The sequence below is a fragment of the Mustela lutreola genome, chromosome 6 (assembly GCF_030435805.1).
Source record: "Mustela lutreola isolate mMusLut2 chromosome 6, mMusLut2.pri, whole genome shotgun sequence".
In the NCBI taxonomy this organism is placed as follows: domain Eukaryota; kingdom Metazoa; phylum Chordata; class Mammalia; order Carnivora; family Mustelidae; genus Mustela; species Mustela lutreola.
In genome coordinates, this window is record NC_081295.1 from 94,890,177 (window position 1) to 94,908,399 (window position 18,223).

The window sequence follows — 18,223 nt, forward strand, 5'->3', positions numbered from 1 at the left end:
CTTGGGCAAATAACACACGATATCTAGGATGGCTATCACTAGAAATGTGTTCCCAAGTAATAGTACTGCAGGCTACTGACTGGTTTGCTATTGACTGGGCAAGGCGACCTGGTATCAGATGGCCAGCTCCAAACGGAACCCACTGGATATGTGGAACCAACCTGTGGCCCTGGCTTCCTCCAGGATGGATAGGTTGCTATACTTCAGGATTTGCCTGGATTCATGGGCTCATTACTAAAACCATCACCACTCCAGCTAATCTCCCCACTTTAAAACAAAGATGGACACGATCTGTTTTTAAATGGTATGATACTTAGCATCCATTTTTATTCCATCTGCGGGACTAGAGGATGTCATGTGGCATGTAGAAGCCCTTAATAAATATACTACAAAGGCACTCAATGATTCACTAAATAGCATCTCCCTACTTCATACTGAAGTCTCACAGATATGCAAGGCAGTCAGAAAATAAGATGGCCTTAAATGTCCTGACAGCAGCCCAGGGTGGCACATGAACAATTATCAAACAGAATGTTGTGTGTACATCCCAGACTATCACAAAAATGTCACAGGATCGGGGCGCCTGGGTGGCTCAGTGGGTTAAGCCGCTGCCTTCGGCTCGGGTCATGGTCTCAGGGTCTTGGGATCGAGTCCCGCATCAGGCTCTCTGCTCAGCAGGGTGCCTGCTTCCCTCTCTCTCTCTCTGCCTGCCTCTCCCATCTACTTGTGATTTCTCTCTGTCAAATAAATAAATAAAACCTTTAAAAAAAATGTCACAGGATTAATAAAGGAAATGAATGCCCAGATTAAGGCTCTACAAGATCCTTCTCTCTCTCTCAGTGATTGGTTAAGTTCCTGGCTTGGAGGAGGGCTATGGCCAAATCTCCTTTTCGGGCTTCTCATTCTTATCTCCTTATTAACCTTAATATGTTGCTTTGTTCAATGTTTCTCTACTTGGTGCCAAGACTCTATTGCTTCAATGATTTCACTACAACAGATGATCCTTGTCACGCGCAAGGACGCCTCTTCACTGTCAGTGCTGGATTCAGCTGCCTCCACCTTTCGTAACTCCCTTATATGTTCCTACCCTGATCAATATTGACCCAAGCAGGTAGGGACAGCTCTACGCCCCTATTCAGCAGGAAGAAGTTACAGAAGATGAGACCTTCCACCTTCAACCACCTTAAAGATTTAAGGGTCAAAATTGTTTGGGGGGAATGATGAGGGAGCAGGAGGCTGGCTGACGACAGAGCAAAAGCTGGCGCATTGCACCCCCTCTCCACCTGCTCCCCTCCATAATATGTGTAGCATTCCTCAGGCACCCCTGACTGCCATAAAACAATAAATAGTTAACTTGCAGAGATCACAATCCTGCAGAACAGGAATCTCCCTTGCTCTACAGATGTCCTAGAGATCTACAAACAGGGAGGTTACCTTATCAATAGCACAAATTTCCAGAGGCAAATAACTCTCAGTTCCTAAAGCCCTAATGTCTCCCTCCCCACCATAAACTGGAGGAGGCTGAGGTAGAAGGGAATGTAAATGATAGCAGGATCATAATACCCCACCAAGAATCTCCCAACTATCTTGATGTTAATGCCTGACCTAAAGACGACATTGATCAAGCCATAAGGGCAAGGCCTTCCCCTGGCACCTTGTAGGCCCTCCTTAACATGTGAAAACTCTGTTGAAACCTCCCATCCCTTCCCCTCACCTTACCCCAACCGCAAGGTATATAACATGCCTACCCTCACAACCCGGGGCAGCAGCAGCTCTTCCTGCCCACAGGTCCTGTCCCCGTGCTTTAATAAACCACCATTCTGCACCAAAGACGTCTCAAGAATTCTTTCTTGGTCATTGGCTCCAGACCTCAGCCCACCGAACCTCACCTAGGTTCTAGAACTTCATCAATAAGGTATGAGAGAATTGTTCCCATAACAAAGAAACCATATGCCTATGGCTATGTCCATTGAGGATGACTTAGTTTTATTCTAGCTTCAGTAAGCCTCTGGGTAAGGGAGGTGGGGAGGTAAAGAAGGAGGTGGATATTTCTAATGAAACATAGTAGATTGGATGCATGCATTTATATTTGCTCCCTCCTGGAGCCCCATTAAATGACATAGGTTTTTTAAAAAAGGTATATATACTATAAAAATTGGAACAGACTCAATAATGAATAAAATGTTAACAAATGGGGAAAAGGAAAGCAGGTGGCAGAATGGTAATTAACTAAGCATGGGGAGGATAAAACCTGTGTGCCTGAACAGAAGGATGCCAATAAAGATTTAAATTGCGGAAACCTTAGAAAGATTCAGGAATTGCAGGCAAGTTAGTACCTCAGAAGGTAGGAATGGGTTGCACTAAAAAGAGGAGGTCTGGTTGAAACCTTTATAAAGAACAGTGAGACCTTTAGGTAGGATGAGGTTTCTTTCTGATGAAATTATTAGAGGACTGTAACTTGCAAGACACTAGGTACTCTCATTCTAAAACAGAAAGTTTTAGAGAAAGCTCAGTATGGAAGAGATTCCCAATATTGCTTTTTTGCTATGCTTGTGCTAACAGATACATTCCCAGTAGGCAGGAAACTAGATTGAGTTTTCTCTAAACCAGTGGTTCTTAAACTGTAGCCTGAGGATCAGCAAAACCAGTTATCACCTGGAAACTTTACAAAAGCAAATTCTCAAGCTCCAGCTACAGAGTTAAAAAAAACAAAACAAAACAACAACTGAGGGCGGGGCCTCACAATTTGTGTTTTAACAAGCCTTCCTGATGATTCTGAGGCACTCAGTTTGAATCTCAAGCTCAGATTTGGGAACCGCTGCTCTGGAGTTTGCTGGTGCCAACCGGGATCAATCCACCAGGAAGCCTGTCAGTTAGCTACACCCAAGCATGCAGAGCACACAGAGCTTTCAACATGCTTTTTAAGTACCTGACATAGAAGGTCACAAGATACCTGAGGAGGGCCATGGAGAGGGAATGCAGAAAATTAAACAGGGAAACAACAACAACAAATCAACCCAGAGATGTGTGATATTAAAAAGAGCAGAAGAAACTTCAAAAATTATAAATGATGTCTTTCGAAAATTAAGAAGAAAGAAGACTGAAATCATAAAACCAGATGGGATGATAAAGAAAAAGGAACAAGAGGAAAATAAGCTCTTTGGAATTGAAAGCATGATTGCTGAAATTGATGAAGTTCTTGAACCTAAGTGAGATTCTATGGGCTGAGGTCCGGAGCCGATGACCAAGAAAGAATTCTTGAGACATCTTTGGTGCAAAATGGTGGTTTATTAAAGCATGGGGACAGGACCCGTGGGCAGAAAGAGCTGCTGCCCCGGGTTATGAGGGATGGCAGGTTCTGTACCCTGCGGTTGGGGAAAAGTGGGGGGAAGGGAGGTTTTAATGGTGCTTTCATATGCTAAAGAGGGCCTACGAGATGCCGGGATTCCAGAGGCCTTGCAGCTTGATCAGTGTTGTCTTTTGGCCAGCCATTAACATTTCTGCTATCAAGCGCCTTTGTTAGTGAGATTCGGGTTTAGAAGAAATTGAACCTTATTTAGGGCTGAGGAACTGAGTTATTTGCCTCTGGAAATTTGTGCTATTGGTAAAGTAACTTCTTTGTTTGTAGATCTCTAGGACTCTTGTAAACCCAGGGAGACTTGGTCTTGCAGGATTGTGATCTCTGCAAGTTCACTATTTGTTTATGGTTTATGGCAGTCAGGGCTGCCTGAGGAATGTCACACACATTATTACCAAGGGGAAGGGAACGGGTGGAGACGGGGTGCAAGGTGCCAGCTTTTGCTTTGTCCTCAGCCAGCCTCCTGTTCCCTCATCAAAATTACCCCTCCCGCAAAAAAAAAAAAAAATTCTTTGGAGGAGTTACATGTGGATTTCATCCAGATTGAAATAATCCACTTGTACCCAGCACAATTAAAAAAAAGCTGCACCAATCTCTACTTGAAATTTCAAAACAGTAGGGCTTGTTGCCAGAAGTGGAAAAAGTTACATATAAAGCCCAAGAGATCAGAATGGCATTTGGTAACAGCAGTGGCCACATTGGAACCGAGCAGACAATGGGGAAATGCCTCCAAATCTCAGAAAGAACTTCCTAATGCTCCGCCAAACCATTAACGTTAAAGTTTGGAATAAAGATATTTTCAGATATATAAGATCTCAAAAATTTACCTCCTAAGCTCTCTTACTCAGAATATACTCCACATGAAGAAGACACAAGATTTGGGAAATGGGGCTATCATCACAGGGCATGAAGCAATTTGATCCTGAGGATCAAATCTATGGGAAACGCCATCAGTACAGCAAACTCCGAGGGTAATCAGTTGCCTGGTTCAGGAGAATAGGCGTCTCCAGAAGCAACATCTCTAAGAGGGGAAAAAGGGACCCAACCAATTACTTAAAGTATTTTGACATGTGGGAATTAATAGTAAATTTGGAAAGAATTAGCAATATTAACAAAGCAAACCAAAGCAATTACTAATTTGAGGGAAAGATGAATAGAAAAGAAATGTAATCGTTGCTCAGTTCTGAAAAATATTTATAGTCATTGTAATATAAGCACTGACCTTTCATTACTTTACTAAAAATGACTATATAGCCATAATGACAGGATGTAGATAGGGAAGCATTTATGGCTGAGGTGATGTAACTAGGCTACATTCTCACATTCTATAATAAGAAGTCAATAGATAAAGTACAATTGTTAAATCAATCATGAAACAGCAGAATAGTCCTGAAGAGGCCTGCACTCCATTTAAATGTAGAACTGAAACTAACCAAATGGGAACATAAGGGTAATATTATGAAAAAAGTTATGCAATAACAAAGGTCATATAACAAAGGTCCTGAGCTGGGAGAGAGAGAGCTATAAAAGAAACAAAATATGCTAATTTGAAAGTGTTCCATTACAGGAAAGAAACAAGGGTGGCCTGAAAAAGGGAAACAAATATTTAACAAACTTCAGTTTCTACTGTTTTGCATAATCTTTTTCTCTGATCCACAGAAATTCTAGAAATGCATGTCTCTTTTAGCTTGTTGAACTTCAAATAAAGTTGAGCAAATTTTCAGGTCCACAAATTCTTTTGCTTTTTAAAAAACATAAAGTAAATAAAATGTAATCACTAGTAATAAAATACAGTATAGTCTCATTTTATTTTTTAATATATCACCTATGTATAAACACCCATCCATCCATCCATCCATCCTTAAGTCTGCAAAAGTTTATAAGCACTCTCTAGATCAAGATTTACCAATTTTAATGATGACTGTTCTGAGTGGTGGGACTTGGATTTTTTCTTTTTTTTACTCTTTTCTTTGTGCTTTTTGCATTGACTGAATTTTTGAAGAAATAATGATATCAGTATTAAGACATCTTAAATTTTGAAACTGAAGGGATCTCTTTTAATGAATTTTAGTGCTTAAAAGGAGAATGAGGTCATTCATTTTTATTATGCTTCTGTATTATAATCTCTCATGTTTTTAGCACCCTTATAATTAAACCATTTGTTTCATGTTGCTCCTTTCCTCATTTGCTATTTTTTTCTCCGGGTAAAACATCATTATATTATGCTTTTTATCCTTCTGAGTCATACAACTATGCTTAACTTAAACCATTATTTATAATCCTCCGTATCTTTCACATTTGAAATAGACATAAACAAGACGGTCACATTTTTCTCACGGATTTTTTTTGGTGGGGGAGCTTGAAGAAAAATGCTGTGAAAGATGAAATTGTAGCTTATATCTGAGGTTTTCTGTTTGCTTTGAAACATTCAAAGACGTATCCAAATATCAAGGAAAGGATGCTCTTTGCCTACCTTTACTTGTTGGCATCTAAGATAAGCACTGCCTCCACCAAGAATAACATTGACAACAACATAACAAAAGTTGTGGTTGGTGATGTAATCAAAGCACTATTCAAACTATATAACAATGGAAGGTGGGGTGGGGGGGTGGGGGAGGGTAGGGTGAGGGGAGGGACAGCTGGTCAGAGCAGAAGCTGCCAGAGTTGGAAGGTGTCTATGGCAGCATGTTTTAACCCTGCAATTGCTGGATTGTGGGGAGATCGAAGAGGGTCCACAGTGGCACTGGCAACTGGAGATGATGGTGGGCATTCAGGAGGCTGTGGGCATCCAGGAGGCTTAGGGCAGCAGCTATATATCTGTCAGTGTGCAAATGTTTTAATTTAGTAGTTCAACCACTATTAGTGGTTAGCTACAGGTAGTACCCTAGCCAAGAATGAAGACTAACCTTGATTCAATTCTTATGATTATACAGTGTTTACACCTAAACTCACTCCTCAAGAACAAAAGCAAAAGTTAAAGCCTGGCTTTAAAGATCTCTAGTACATCACCGCTTGAAATCTCGCCATTATTGATCAGTAACTTTGGGTTAAACAGTGCTATCATTCTTTTTAAATGATAATATAATTTACTAGTAACCTCAACACTATTGTGAGCTATTAACACTGAGGTGGAGTTCTCTCAAATGGTTAAGAACAGGACGTCAAGAGAAGGGCAGTTTTGGAAGACACAGGGAACAATATAAGTAATGGGATTTTTTAATGGGTGAGGTGGTAACACAAAAAGAAAAGACAAAAAGAAGTAGAGGAGAATGCCAATCATAAGAAACAAATTAGGAGAAATGCCAGAGACAACCATTTTCTACTTGTTAATTTTTCCCAGTCTCCATTCTGGAGAGAAAACAAGAAAAAAATTGACTCCTATATTTCATCTCATTTTAGCAGCAGGCAAATGGCTAACCTTTCAATACATACTCTGTTCTGGAGCCGGACTCCACTTTCTCCTCCATGTTTCATACCATATTTTGTTCTACTGTGGAGCCAAATACATTCATTGTAATAAAAACGTAGATTTTGAGAACCAAAAGAGTTCTAGGGGTTAAAAGATAAAACTATGTTTTGGTGATTAGTACCAAAGAAGCAGAGATCCTGATTCCAAAAATCCAGGATTTCTTAACCTTATCACTATTCACATTTTGGTTGGACATTTCTTTGTTGTAAGGGCCATCGTGTGCAATGTAGTGTTTATTAGCATCATGGTTTCTACCCATCAGATATCAGTAGCCTTCCTCCTGACCTAATAAAAAATACCTCAAAACATAGCTGAATTCCCTTGGAGGGGCAAAATTGCTCCTAGTTGGGAACAGTGCAATAATCAAAGAATCACTTGACTTTAGATGACATAGTGTTTTTATTTCTAGAATATTTTCCTAATTGTGTTTAATGTAGGCTAATATTGCCATTGACTATTATTTGCTGACCACAAATTATTGGAGAGCAGGGAAGCTGGCCAATAAATGTAAAACTATCATCCAGAAATTAGTCTGGGATTTAGAACATTTCATACTAAACCTCATTTTTATAATCAAGCTGTGACAACACCATTCACTCGTTTCTTTTCCTTCAACAAGGATTTGTTTTGCTCAGCACCATTCTAGATACTGGGGATAAAAAAGAAAGTTGTTCCCCAATGGAACTCACATTTCTATGCCTGGGTATAACTATGACAGCAAAATTCTAAAATGCTAAATATGTACTAGCTGATATATGACTCTTAAGTCCCACTGTACCCACAACAGTTCTAAAATAACTTTTAAGCATGTAGGTATTTTAGGGCATGCTACAAAGGACACGAATGGTGGTTGAAATCTAAAAATCCAATATTCACATTGAAATACATGAGGTTTCCAGAGTGCTTCTAAGCTCTCTCTCTCACTCCATTATTTTGGTGCCTTCCACTGCTCCTTTCAAGAATTTAATCCCCAGCTCTTCTCCCTCAGCTCAACTGGTACATTCTGAATTGTCCTTCAACACAATTGTCCCTCATTGTCTCATTTATTCTGGGAAGCCTTCATCACTTCCAAGGCTGGGTTAGTCTTCCCCACTGAAGTTCCTTTAAAATTCTCTCTTTATTCCATTACAGCCTTTATACTCTGTTGCAGTTATTTGCTTCTTGAAGTTATAGGATGTACCTTCCTATATGGAGTGTCATAGTCTGTCACATATTGGGTTATTGATGGATAGCCCAATTGGGTTATTGATGGATAATTATTGAGTAAACAAATTCATGACTAATGCACTTGCAAAATGCCTCGTTATACATTCTAATGTTTATGACCCATCCTGGCTGAGGTAGGTATTGATCCTAGAAGATATCCCTTTTTAGTTTTAAATTATTTGTATTCCCAACCTTCTTGGTTTCCATTGATTCTTCAATTTCTGACTGTCTAGTTACTAATCTTGCCTTGTCTTTGGTATATCCTTTTTACTTTGTGAGGTTGACCTTAAAAACTCTACCCCACCACTAGTCATTACTCTCCATATATCCCTTCCTCCAAGCAACCATGCATCACTGTTTTACCTATCTACACCTTTTCCTAACTGTGCTTTTACATTCATTCATCAGTTAAACTAGTAATATTTCTTAAGTACCTATTGTGAATTTGGCACTGTGCTCCTGCTCTTAGAAAGTACATAGTGGGCCATATGCTTCCTCAACTTTACACAGACATCCTGGGTCTTTTGTACACAAAGTGGATGCCAGAGGGGATGGGTCATATTTTTGAGATTGATCCTCAAACAATCCCTCTACTCTCCTATTCTCTGATCTCATGCCTGCCTCCTTCCCCCTTCAGCCATCAAATCAGTTCTCAGATGCCTTGTCTGTTCTGTCCTTGCAGGTTGGTAATATCATTTGGGGGCTTTTATAGGCCACGTCATTCCCCAATTTCTTATGTTCTTTACTTGAATAAAGTATTTCTTGAGACTACTAACCCATTTGATACACCTCACTCAGCTTGTTGCTGCAGCCCCCAAAGTCTTGAAAAGCCCTTATTAGGTATGGTTCATTAGGGAATGAATGCTTTCCTTGCTATCTATCAAGAGTGGGGTTAAAAACACCATTCTACCTTCCCCGTGAAAAAGGGTGACTTCCTCAGGGACTTCTCAGCTCCCTGCTCCCAGATAGGAGGTGAATTCTATCTGGCTGAAAGTTTGCTACAATCTCACTGCATCAATACCTCCAGAGATATTTACATTATAAAATGTAGATGGTTATCTATCTTTTAATAGTTCAAGTAATACATCCCACTTAAAAATGTGAAAAGTATGAATTGTCATTCATAAAAGAAGAAATTTGTATTGCCAGTAAGGAGATTTAAGAAAGTTCAGCCTCTGACCTAGCAATTCTCCTTCTGGGTATTTATTCAAAAAAAATAAGAACATGGGGGCGCCTGGGTGGCTCCGTGGGTTAAAGCCTCTGCCTTCGGCTCAGGTCATGATCCCAGGGTTCTGGGATCGAGCACCGTATCGGGCTCTCTGCTTCACAGGGAACCTGCTTCCTCCTCTCTCTCTGCTTGCCTCTCTGCCTACTTGTGATCTATGTCTGTCAAATAAATAAATAAAATCTTAAAAAAAAAAGAAAAGAAAAGAAGAACTCAAACTTGAAAAAGACATATGCACCTCCATGTTCACTGCAACATTACTACAATAGTCAAAATATGGAAATAACCTATATGTCCATCAACAAATGAACAGATGAACAGATCAAGAAATATGGCATATATACACAATGGAATATTATTCAGCCATAAAAAAGAATGAAATGTTGTCATTTGCAACAACATTAATGAATCTTGAAGGCATTATGCTAAGTAAATAAGTCAAATGGAGAAAGATAAATACTGTATGATCTGTTATATGTGGGTTCTAAAAACAAAACAAAACCTCCAAGTTCACAGATACAAAGAACAGATTGTAGGTTTCCAGAGGAACAGAGTTGGGGGTGGAATTGGATAAAATAGATGAAGGTGGTCAAAAGGTACAAACTTCCATTTACAAAATAAGGAAGTCATGGGATGTAATGTACAGCATGGTGACTACAGTTAATAATACCATAATGAATATTTGAAAATTGCTAAGAGAGTAAATCTTAAAAATTCACATCACAGATAACAAAAATTCTAGAAGCTTGTGTGGTGATTGATGCTAATTAGACTCACTGCAGTAGATCATTATACAATATGTACAAATATCAAATCATTATGTTGTACACCTGACATATAACGTATGTCAATTATACATTAATCTAAAAAAGAAGAAAAGCCTCAGCCTCAGTGATGAAGATATACAAATTAAAATAAAAATGTAATAGCATTTCTTGCTTATCAAGTTATCATCATAAAGATGAAATTATCTAGAATTGATAAAGGTTTGAGGAAATAGACACTGTCATGCCCTGATGTGAAGATAAATTAGCATAATCTTGTTGAAAAGTAATTTGACAATGTTATTAAAAGTGCATACATAGGGGCACCTGGGTGGCTCAGTGGGTAAAAGCCTCTGCCTTCAGCTCGGGTCATGGTCTCAGGGTCCTGGGATCGAGCCTAATGTCATGTCGGGCTCGCTGCTCAGTGGGGAGCCTGTTTCCCACACCCCCGCCTCTCTGCCTATTTGCGATCTGTCAAATAAATAAATAAAATCTTTAAAAAAAAAAAAAAGTGCACATATATCTTTTGGCCTGGCAATTTTACACTTAGGAATTTATCATAAGGAAATAACTATAGAAGTGAATAAAATTTCATGTCCAATGATGGTCACAGCAGCATTTTAATAATTGAAGTCATAGTGATAATGATGATAATTACAGTAATAGCATTCATTGAGTGCCTACTATGTGCTGGACACTGTTCTCAACTCTATGAAGAAGGTATTATTATTAGTTCCATTTTACAAATGAAGATACTAAATTATAAAGAAGTTAAGTAGCTGTCCAAGGCCCCACAGTAACTAAATAGTGGAATCCAGATCCCACTCAGGCAACCCATCTCTAGACTCGAGGTTCGTAATCACTAAGACTATGGATGTAGTGATGTAGATTAGGATATATTACCATACACCCATATAATGGAATGTTATACAGTCTTTTAAATAATTTAAAATATTTGGTTACATTGAAAAATATTCCCAGTATATTGATGAGTGAGTAAAACAAGCTAGAAAAACAAATTTTACAGTCTGATATCAGTTTTGTTAAGATATATGTATATCTACTGTAGTAGGTAGACTTCTAAGATGACTTCCAAAAATTCCCACCTTCTGCTATTCACACTCTTTTGTACTAGGTTGCCTTTGAGAGTAAGCTAGATTTAGTGACTTGCTTTTAATAAACAGAATAGAACAAAAGTGATGGACTTCCACTTCTTTAATTAGGTTACAAAAGGCTATGACTTCCATTTTGCTTGTAGACTCTTTTGTGGGCTTCCATGACGCACTCTCTTACTCTGAAGAATTCTGTGAGACAAGGAATTGAGAACTGTCTTTGTCCAGCAGCTACTGAGGAACTGAGACTCTCAATCCAACAGTCTTAAAGAACTGAATCTATTGATAATGACTGAGTGAGTTTAGAAGGAAAGTTCATTGCAACCTTATAAAAGAACCTAAAACAGAGGGTTCAGCTAAGCCAAATCCTGGTGTCTGACTTCATAATCTATAGATAATAATTGTTGTTCTTTTAAGCTGGTAAGTCTTGGGGTGATTTATTAGGAAGCAGATAGTCTTGGGGTGATTTATTATGCAACAGATAACTAAAACACACAGACACACAGACTTTTATAGCATATCTTTGAACAATATGATTATGATAATGAGAATGACATCTTCTCAATTTTGCTTCATTTCATACTTTGAAGTTTTTTCTATAAATAGCATATGTATGTAATCAGGGGAAAAAACCCTTATACTGAAGGAGAAGAAAAGCTAAAGATAATTCAACAAAATATGTATCTTTTGTCTGACAATTTTAGAACTCCCATGCTCCTTCAAGTAACATGATGGAACCTATAAGGATAAAATTGCTTTCGTGCTATACATCCAGAACAACTATATCATGTGAACTGGGGAACTTCCAAAACAGCCCTTTCTTTTAAATAATTAATTAATCAATGGAACTAGAAATAGGGGTGCCTGGGTGGCTCAGTCACCTTTGGCTCAGATCATGATCTTGGAGTCCTGGGATAGAGCCCCATGTTGGGCTCCCTGCTCAGCAGGGAGCCTGTTTCTTCCTCTCCCTCTGCCTCCTGCCCCCTCTGCTTGTGCTCTCTTTCTCTGTCAAATAAATACATATGTACATACATACATACATACATAAAATACCTAGAAAAAGAACTAGAAATAGGAAAATTAGGAAATGATTAAATTTGGCCTCATTGCTTCTCCCCACCCCCTTCCTCTTCTTCTTCTTCCTTCTCTTCCTCTCCTCTTCACTTTCTGCTTCCCCTACTCCCCCCTCCTTCTGTGTGTGTGTGTGTGTGTTTTGTAGCTTCTTTACTAATTCACTCAGATTTAGTATTTTTTTTTAAAGATTTTATTTATTATTTGACAGAGATCACAAGTAGGCAGAGAGGCAGGCAGAGAGAGAGGAGGAAGCAGGCTCCCTGCTGAACAAAGAGCCTGAGGCAGGGCTTGATCCCAGGACCCTGGGATCATGACCTGAGTTGAAAGCAGAGTCTTTAGCCCACTGAGCCACCCAGGTGCCCCGAGATTTAGTATTTTTATGCTTCTTTTCATTTCTGCTAATATCAGCCTACCATTACTAGTATTACTGCTAATCACAGTTCTTCCTCTACTATACTTCCCTTTCTCTACAGAGCACCACTAAACGGCCAAGAGGCAGTAGGACTTGATGGTCAAGAGAATTCTGCTTGAGTGAAAGCTTGCTTTACAAACACTTAGTGTATTCTGGGAAAGTAAGTTAAGCTCTCTCTATTGCAATTCCATCATATAAAAATGAGGATGACAATAATGCCTACTTCATCATTTGTGTATTAAATTAGTCAATTCATTTAGAACAGTTGCACATAGTCTAAGTAAATGTTATCATTTATTGTATTTACTAATTGCTATTCATGACTGATAGATTTCTAATCATGATAATAATAACTACCAGTTATTTTATCCTTCCTATTTTCCAGGTATTGTGTTAAACACATAACATGTGTTTTCTCATTTATCCCACCCAATAACCCTGTGAGATAGATATTATTATTCCAATGATGGCTAAGTTAATTAGGGCCAAATAAAGTTAGGTAACTCATTCAGCAATAGGACAATGGAATAATAAAGTCAGGATTCAATACTCAATTTTTCCATGTTTCTTCAAGTGTGAGATGTGTACTACTGGTGAAATGATTTTAGGACATACACAAGCTCATCTGTTTTTATTATTTCTGTTATTGTGTCAGTATTCCAACACTTAGAAGCAACCAGAATATTCTATTTATTTTTACATTCTCATCAGAATATTAACACTGATCTTACTAATGTAAAAAAATAAACTCTTATATAGATGGTAGTCAAAAATATTATCACCCAGTAAAAGAAGCCTTCTACCAAAAATGACTATATGGGTCTATTTCTTTCTTTCTTTCTTTTTTTTTAAAGATTTTATTTATTTATTTGAGAGAGAGAGAGAGAGCATAAGTGGAAGGAGACCCAGAGAGAAAGAGAGAGAGAGGGACAAGCCGACTCTGTACTGAGTGGGAAGCCCAACACAGGGGTCAATCCCAGAACCCTAAGATCATGACCTGAGCCAGTTGCAGATGCTTAACTGACTGAGCCACCCAGATGCTCCATATATGGATCTACTTCTATGAGGTTCTGGAAAAGGCAAAACAAATAAATGGTATGATATAATTTGACCAGTGGTTATTTTTGAGGGGCTAGTGTGGGGTAAGGGTTACTGGGAGGGTTATGAGGGAATTTGCAACAGAGATAATGTGTTCTAAACGTTGGTGGAGATTTAGGTTATACAGATGTATTATTTTCTCTCAAAGTTAATGACTGATATAATTAATATTTGTGAATTTATTATATATAAATTTTATCTCAAAAGAAACAATAAACTGTAAACAACATTGAACTCCAGTATGTAAATGACATGAATACTGAAGTGTTTGGGGATAAAGTATAAAATGCATCAAAAATAAGATTATTGATCAATGGATAGAGGATAGGTAGATGAATAGTATGTGATAAGGAAGTGTGATAAAGGTCAATCGTAAAATCTAGGTGGCAAGTATGATTTTTTCACTTTTTATGTATATTTTCAAATGTTTATAATAAAAAGGTAATAAAAATAAGCTCTTAATGACAAAATTTGCAAGGTTTTTATTGCTTAGTAAGCACATTATGTGAGATATTTAAGAACTTTGTTGCCGAATCTGTGTGTTTGTGTGTGTGTATGTATATCCTTAGGTAAAGCATTACACAAGTCTAAATTCTTCTAAGTTCATATTCCCTACAAGTTTATAAATCAACCACCCATTACCATTTATACAATTCTCATGGCTGTATTTTTGATGTCCAAAGAATAAATGGACTTTTACTTATTAAATCTGCTTTCTCCTAGAAAGTAATACTATTTTTAAAGACAATAGTCTTGTTTCTACCGAGTTTTAAAATACACTATCTTTATCATTTTTCAACATGACACATCAATACACCTGACTCTTCTAGGACTAGACCAATAAGAATATCTATTTATATTCGATATAATCTATGCACAAAATCCAAAATGTTTCCACACAATATCTTTATAGATCATATATGTGTTAAACCACGAAAGGGAAATAATTCTATTTTTATGTATAAGAATATTAAGACATAAAGATGATTTCTATGGGTACTTACATAGAATAAGGATAAACCCATGGTTTTCAGACTATAAAGCTACATCTTTTATATTCCTATTATCATACCAATATTCATATTGGTATCATCTGTGATGTAATGTCATCTAGTATGGAATATCATACCAATATCCCTATATTGGTATGCTACAATTTTTACTTATCACGAAAAAATCCACTGCATGTTGTTGTTGGATAGTTACATTCAAAACTTCATATTCTTTTCTTCTTTCTCTGTGTTCTCAATCTTTTTTTTTTTCATTTTTAATATTCATTTCTCCATAACTGCTCATCTTACTTAAAAATTCCCTCTATTTTTCAATGAGTTTTTAAAGAAACGAGATTTGATTATATGAAGAATGACTTAAAATCATGTTTTAAATACTCTTGTCTAATATCAATGACAATTACTGAATTATTTTGGTAATTTAATGCAATGTCCTCACATTTTTTTCTTAAAATAAGTTTCTCAAAATAAATTACTAAACTTCATATGGAATTCTGTTTACAACTATAAAGTTTCTAAATAATTGTTCTAAGTAAAAATGATGAAAATTAAAATATTAGGTCATTATTTATTTTAATTCCATGTTTCAACAGTAAGCACTATCTGTGTATTCCTCACTGTGAAAGTCAATAGATAGGCACACACAGTTCTTTCCTCCTCCCCAATTTTGTTATTATATATTTTTTTTACATTTTTAGGTTTATGATAGTTTCATTCTATTCTATGTCTGCAATTCTTTGATTGACAACTTTTATTCTATATTTAATGTTGTTTTATCATGGTTTCTCCTGAGTTTTTATTTGATTCCTTTCCTTTGACATTTTATAAAGGAGCTTCTTTTTTCAAGAAGGGGACATGTGTATTTTATTCCCCGAGCTGTTACACACAGGAGATCATCCTTCTTTATTTTTAATGCCTGAAGGACAATTGGGGGTAATTATGAGTATTTTATTTCTGTCCCATATTTCTCTATTTTTCCTCAATCACAGCTTATCATTATGTTGATGCCTTTGTCTCCATTTCAATCATCCTCTCTCTAATTACTTTTCTATTTTTGTTTTTTTATATCATTTTGTATGATTTATTCAAGTCTGTGCTCTATGTGCTCTATGCTTCTAAATATGTCTTCATTCTTTTTTATTTTATATTTTGTTGCTTTCAAAGTAGTTCATCCCTCTAATAATGGCTTGATTTATTTCTTTCGATTTCTCCCCCTGAGTTCTGCCAGTTTATTTTTCCTCTTTTTGCTGTCTCTTCAGTTTTTCTGTTTTCTTTTGTGTCTATTTTCCACATGTTTGTAATCCTTAGAGAAGTTATGCTGTTTGTATCTTCTATGAAGCATGCTTTGAGGTTTCTCTATTTTCTGGGATAAACTGCTTTTCAGGTAGAATTTCATTATTTTCATTTTGCTTACACTCTTTTCTCTTTCATTTTGTGTGATGGTGTCTCTCTAGTTATGGAGAGGCAATTCCATCTGGAGCAGGTATTGCTGAATGCTGAAGGGATGGCCGTGGAAGTAAGGTGGGTTTACCTTCAAGTTTCAGTTTCAGTTGGCCATCTTAGAATCTCTTTCACTAAATCTCTGTGTCTCCATCCTTGTTGCACATCTCCCATTTATCTTTGGCATTCAAGAGGTCAATATGGCATGTAGAGACCCTCCTGAAATGATGGGTTCCCTAGAATAAGAAATAGTCTATACTGTCACCCTATCTACCCTTACCCAGCTTTACCTTCATTAATGAAGACAACCTTTTCCTTTGTTCCATTTTCCCTAACATCTCACAGTATTGGACTGGGTTCTAATGGATCATTCCTCTGACCTTCTCAGGGTTACTTTAGCTTCTACATCTCAAGGATGGTGTGAACTCTTTTCAGAATTGAGACATTTAACTCTTAGGAAATATGCAACCTGCCATAAACCAAGGAAATGGACTCATGTTGACTTTTTTCATCATCTCTCATATGGTCCAATATAGCAGATATTTCTTACAATTTGTAATTGGGGTTGCGACTGTTGTTGCTTTCAGTGGTTTGTAAGAGAGGGAGCTATTAAAAATGTCTGTGGAAGCATTTCTAATTGGAAGAAATGCCTGCCTGTGAAGGTGACATCAGGTTCCACCCCTCCTTGAACTTTATCCAACACATCCACAACTTGATCTCTCCCCCTCAGAAAACCTGCAAGGTGCTGAGTGGTTTTTGTTTTTTGTTTTTTAATTTTTAAAATTTAAATTCAATTAAGTAACATATAATGTATTATTGGTTTCAGAGGCAGAGGTCAGTGGTTCATCAGTCTTATATAGTACCCAGTGTTCATTATATCACATGCCCTCCTTAATGTCTTACCACCCTGTTACCCTATCTCCCCATGCCCATCCTCTCTAGCAACCTTCAGTTTGTTTCCTATGTTTGTCTCCCTCTTTGATTTCATCTTGTTTTATTTTTTTCCTCTCTTCCCTTATGAGCCTTTGTTTTGTTTCTTAAATTCCACATGAGTGAGATCATATGATAATTGTCTCTCTGATTGACGTATTCCACTAAGCATGGTGCTTTATCTCTGCCAAATATCTTAGATTATATCCTAAAGCAGTCCTTATTTTTTCATATGTATAAAAATCAGAACTTAATGTCCATGAAGAAAGGGATGACATCAGTCTGGATTACCTCTTTTTTCCCCATAATAAGTGCTCAATAAAAATTCTGAATGTAATCATGAATTAATTCATGCATGTAGTATAAGTTAAATTCCAAACAAGATTATATTATCTTTGAGGGCACCCAAGGTTTATCAAGATACATAAGTAATTTTTTTTAAAAAGACTATAAAATACTACATATTATGTATATAGCAAAGCAGAGAGTAAATGAGCCTTTATAATGAGTTGAAAATTAAATAATTAATTTAATTTAATTACAAATATATACTCAACATCACTCGGCATCATGGAAATACAAATTAAAATCATAATGAGATACCACCTCACATTGGACAGAATGGGTGAAATTAACAACTCAAGAAACAACAGATTTTGGTGAGGATGTGAAGAAAGGGGAATCCTCTTACATTGTTGATGGGAATGCAAACTGGTACAGCCACTCTGGAAAACAGTATGAAGCTTCCTCAAAAAGTTAAAAATAGAACTACCCTATGACCCAGCAATTGCACTACTAGGCATTTATCCAAATGATACAAATATAGTGACTCAAAAGGGCACATGTACCCCAATGTTTATAGCAACAATGTCCACAATAACCAAAATATGGAAAGAGCCCAGATGTCCACTAACAGAAGAATGGATAAAGGAGATATGGAATACACACACATACTGGAATATTATTAACTCAGCCATCAAAAAGAATGAACTCTTGCCATTTGCAGTGACATAGATAGAACTAGAAGGTATTATGTTATGTGAAACAAGTCAGAGAAAGACAATACCATATGATTTTACTCATAAGTAGGATTTAAGAAACAAAACAGATAAACATAGGGAAAGG

At 37.1% G+C, this 18,223-nt stretch overlaps 1 protein-coding gene across 3 annotated transcripts in view; it reads right to left on the bottom strand.

Moving 5' to 3' along the window:
• Positions 1–18,223, bottom strand: part of PTCHD4 (patched domain containing 4) — a 181,205-nt gene that overhangs the window by 86,566 nt on the left and 76,416 nt on the right. The gene's annotated exons all lie outside the window — the stretch shown is intronic.